The following is a 5349-nucleotide window of genomic DNA, read 5'->3' as shown; positions in this document are numbered from 1 at the left end:
CTATGTTTATGTCTCAAAATGTAATCTTGTAATCTGTATTTTTTTTTTTCTTGGATTGTCCTTCAAGAAAAAGAAATATAAAAGTTTTTTCATTGTAGGTCATATCTTTGGCCATTATCAAACGAGCACACATACACATTGAAAGTTAATTTGAGCTCTATAATTTTGTCGTTGGTTGACTCCTTTCTCCTCAAGGATAGATAAGTTCTATTATTTGATTTCTTCTTTGTGAGTTTTTGAGAAGCATCTAATTTCACAGAAGAAGATAGTTTTTAGAGGCATAATAAAACAAAATAGATAAAACATAAGTGACCCCTATTTTGTAACAATAAAACCATGTAATAAAATTTGCAAAATATGGTTGCATGTGAAAATAAGGTAGAATTGTCATGGGACCATTCTGTTTTAGTTAATGTTTGTGGGCTGTATCTTTATCGTGTAATTAGGCCCAACTAATTAGCTACTTCCCTTTTCGCCATTTATTTATATAAAGTTGTAAATAAACTAAAATCTCTCTAACAACATGGTGTCGTGGTGTAGTTGGTTATCACGTCAGTCTAACACACTGAAGGTCTCCGGTTCGAGTCCGGGCGACGCCACATTTTATGTTAATTTTTGTTTATTGTACCAGATTTTATCTGGTAAGGGTTTGGCCGGTAATTTTTTCTGATTATTTCTTTAGGAAGCGTTTGCTGGTACTTCTGTGATAAGATTTAAAGACAATAAATACTCAAAACACTCAATAATATAGAATAGTAACTTTTTCCTTTTTAAAAGGACAAGAATAACAATGTAATCTCATAATACTAGTAAAAAAAAAAAACTTATAGTTTTATTTATTTTTATTTATTTTTTTTGCAAATATCAATTTATGCTCCTAAACTCTAGGATTATATAAATTAAAACCTTAAACCAATGATTGTATTTGTTTAAACTCTAAACTCTTTGAACGTGTGTCGATTTACACCCTTCTCTAGGTTTCATTTGACTAATGTCATGTGAAACTTATAATTTAAGTCAATTCAAATTCTAAATTTTCATAACCCAATCAATTTAAATCATTTATTACCATTATCATTTAAAATTATACATGCATTAATTCTCAAACTTGTGTAGACTTCTTTAAATTATGTCGGTTTTACAAAATGGACGATTGAAATAATTACATGGATGGTTCTTAGATAATTTTTTTAATCTAAGAGTCTAAATTGATTCATATTTGTGAAAGCTTGTAGGTTTTAATTGATACAATTATGAGTTTCACACAAGGTTTTTCTAATAATGAAACATAATGGAAGGTGTAAATTGATACACTTACAAGAGCTCAAGGTTTAACAGATACAACTATTAATTCAAGGTTTAAATTGATACAATTTTAAAGTTAATTTAGAGTTATAAGTTGATATTTTCCCTAATTTTTAGCCTGAAATAAATATTATATGGTCTTTTAATTGCAGAAAATTTTAAAAATTGGATAATGTAACAAATTTTATTTTAATGCTTTCATATTATTGCATTTTTTTTGAAAAAAAAAACTTCTAAAAAGTATAAAGAAAGAACATTTGTGCTAGTAACTATATATATTATGCACATAAGGCAATGCTTTAATAGTTTAAATACAGATATTGTAACAATTTTTATTTCAATGTTTTCACATATTTACTGTAAAATCATTCTCATACATGAAATGATACATTGTTTCACTTTCATCGTATAATCACTCTCATTGGATTCAATTCTCTAAATTTGGATCGCATTAATTTTTTTTTAACGTTGTTGGCGTAGGAAACTCGCATATAAGCCTTGGATGCTCCTCTGGCCCACTCTTCTAGTTTGGCCTTATTGATATAGATGACTTGCGTAAAAATATTTACACTGGTGTGGTGTCAATTTGAGTACACTTTGATACCTAAATTAGTACATGAAGCATTTAGCTCGGTTAAGAATAGAGGGGTTTAGAGTTTCTCACTTGGAGTTTCTTATATATCTCTCCCTTAGAGCAGTTGAAATGAGGTTATTTATAAGGTCATTCCTCTGACACTTGCTTATGGTTATGTGTTGCCAATGTCAGGTGTTGGCTTTTTGGCCCTTAATCTCAAATTAATTAATTTTAATTAATTAATTAATCAATGTTTTGATAATAACAAACTCAATTTTTAATTACTGAAAATCTTAGTGTTTTAATATGTCCATAGCGTAGAGCTTGGAACAACGATTCCAACACCTCTTGAATCACTCAAATCGGAGCTAAAACGAAGACAATATGACCGAAACAAGTCTATAGAGAAAATACCGTGGTGGATGACGTGGCATAAAGGCCATTTGCATGTAGACATGTGGCAACATATTGGTGAATGGTGGATCTTCATATGATGAACTTTTTATTTTTGAATTGATTTAAAAAATGATTGAGGAATAAAGCTTATAGAGTTTCTCATAAAAGAACTTTAGTTTGAGGAATCTATGCATGTAGTATTGATGAATCTTGCAATGCTATTTCTAATGAGCCTATTTATAGTGATGTTTTAGAAGAAAATTTTGGGGATTTACTTGTTAGGGACAAAGGCAAGAAAATTGTTTCAAGTAAGCAAGAGGTGAGCTTAATCGAAAGAAACGAAGTTGGTTCTTCATCCATGCCTAAAGAGTAGAGGTATGCTCCTTCCCATCCCAAAGAATTAATTTTTGATGATCCCAAACAAGGTGTGAAAAATCGTTCATCTCTTAATATGTTTAATAATCTTACTTTTGTTTCTCAAATTGAACAAAAAAGTTTTAAAGATGCCGAAAATGATGAATTTTGGATTTTAGCTATGCGAGAGGAATTAAATCAATTTGAAAGAATAAAGTTTGGGAGTTAGTCTCTAGGCCCTCTCATGCTTCTATAATTGGAACTAAATGGGTCTTTAGAAATAAAATGGATGAAAATGGAAATATCATTAGAAATAAAGCTAGACTTGTAGCTCAAGGTTATTGTCAAGAGGAAGGAATAGATTATGAAGAAACTTTTGTACCCGTTGCTAGATTAGAAGCTATTAGAATGTTGCTTGCTTTTGCTTCTTATAATAATTTCATTTTGTATCAAATGGATGTGAAAAGTGCATTTTTAAATGGTTATATCATGGAAAAGTTTATGTAGATCAACCTCCGGGGTTTGAAAGTTTTGATTTTCCTGATCATGTCTATAAGTTGAAAAAGGCTCTTTATGGCTTAAAACAAACTCCAAGAGTTTGGTATGATAGACTTAGTAATTTCTTGCTTGAGAATGGGTTTAAAATGAGTAAAATTGATACTACTCTTTTTTATAGACTAAAGAAAATGATATGCTTTTAATACAAATATATGTGGATTATATTATTTTTTTGTTCTACTAATCCATCTTTTTGTGAAGAATTTTCTAAGTGTATGCATAGTGAATTTGAGATGAGTATGATAGGAGAACTTAGCTTCTTCCTTGGACTCCAAATCAACAACATGAAGGATGGTATTTTCATAAGTCAAGAAAAATACATAAGGGATTTGCTCAAAAGGTTCAAATTTAATGAAGGTAAAATTGCAAAAACTCCTATGAGCACATCTACTAAGCTTGACAAGGATGAAAAAGGTAAGTGTGTAGATATAAAAACTTATAGAGGTATGATTGGATCTTTACTTTATTTAAATGATTGGATCTTTACTTTATTTAACCGCTAGTAGACCCAATATTATATGTTTAATATATGTTTTTATGCTAGATTTCAATCTTGTCTTAAGAAATCACATTTACATGTCATTAAAAGAATTTTTAAATATTTGCTTGGTACTATTGATTTAAGGCTTATGGTATCCTAGAAATGTTAAATTTAATTTGGTAGGATATTCCGATGCGGATTTTGCGGGTAGTTTACTTGACCGTAAGAGTACTAGTGGGACTTGTCAACTTCTTGGTAGTTCTTAGTTTCTTGGTTTAGTAAAAAGCAAAATTCGGTTGTCTTATCCACTACCAAAGCGGAAAATATTACGGTTGCTAGTTGTTGTGCACAAATTCTTTGGATGAAACAAAACTCTTTGTGATTTTGGATTAAAGTTTGATAATGTGCCCATATTTTGTGATAATACTAGTACTTTTAATTTGACTAAAATCCATACATCATTCTAGGACTAAGCATGTTGATATTAGACATCCACTTATTTTAGAGAGCATGTGCAAAATGATAATATTACTCTTGAATTTGTAGGCTCTAATAAACAATTAGCGAATATTTTTACCAAGCCTTTGAATGAAGAAAACTTTTGCAAAAATAGGCTTGAGTTCGGTATTATTCGTTGTGATGCCTTTTGATTTTATAATTTTACTTATTAAATCTTTTAGAAGGCATTTTGATAGGGGGAGATCTGGAAAGCATGTGTTAATATTCTTAGGGGGAGTTGTGCTAAATTTATGTTCATGTTTTTAAGGAAACATTTATGTAGTTCTAAATTTTTTCTTAATCATTTTTTTTTTATGATTTCAAAGGGGGAGAAGTTTAAGAAAATTATGTTATAAATTTGTTATGATTTTGATTGTATTAATTAGGGGGAGAATTTATTTTTTTGAGTGAATTTCAAGAATGATCTTTATGGTGATATGTTGAATTTTATTATGTGCTACATATGGTTTACATTTAATTTTAAGCTATTTTTCTTGAATGGTTTGTCATCATCAAAAAGGGAAGATTGTTGGCTTTTCGGCCCTTAATCTCAAATTAATTAATTTTAATTAATTAATTAATCAATGTTTGATGATAACAAACTCAATTTTTAATTACTGAAAATCTTAGTGTTTTTAATATGTCTGTAGCATAGAGCTTGGAACAACGATTCCAACACCTCTTGAATCACTCAAATGGAGCTAAAACGAAGACGATATGACCGAAAACAAGTCTATAGAGAAAATACCGTCGTGGATGACGTGGCATAACCAGACCATTTGCATGTAGACATGTGGCAACATATTGGTTGAATGGTGGATCTTTAAGAGATTAACATATGATGGACTTTTGATTTTTGGATTGATTTAAAATTTAAAAAAATTGAAATTAAAAATGATTTAAAGGAAAATAAATTTAATATTATTTTATGTTTGTGTCTAACGGTTAGTTTTTTACACATGGTATTTTTTTTAAGTTTTGGATTGACTTTAAAGAAATGAATTTAAAAAGAAAATGAATTAAAAGGAAATAAAGTTTAATATTATTTTATGTTTTGTCTAACGGCTAGTTTTTTACAAATGATAATGTTTTTTATTTTTGGATTGACTTTAAAAAGAATGAATTTAAAAAGAAAATGAATTAAAAGAAAATAAATTTAATATTATTTTATGTTTGTGTCTAA

The 5349-nt window shown here is 29.0% G+C and overlaps 1 non-coding gene across 1 annotated transcript; it reads left to right on the top strand.

Annotated features, from left to right (window-relative positions):
* The first annotated feature begins 525 nt into the window (after nucleotides 1-525).
* On the top strand, nucleotides 526-599 carry TRNAV-AAC. Its single transcript has one exon. It is a non-coding gene; the product is annotated as a tRNA-Val (tRNA).
* Nucleotides 600-5349: the final 4750 nt, after the last annotated feature.

This window comes from Benincasa hispida, unplaced genomic scaffold (genome assembly GCF_009727055.1).
Source record: "Benincasa hispida cultivar B227 unplaced genomic scaffold, ASM972705v1 Contig1511, whole genome shotgun sequence".
In the NCBI taxonomy this organism is placed as follows: domain Eukaryota; kingdom Viridiplantae; phylum Streptophyta; class Magnoliopsida; order Cucurbitales; family Cucurbitaceae; genus Benincasa; species Benincasa hispida.
This window is presented reverse-complemented; position numbering and strand designations above follow the sequence as displayed.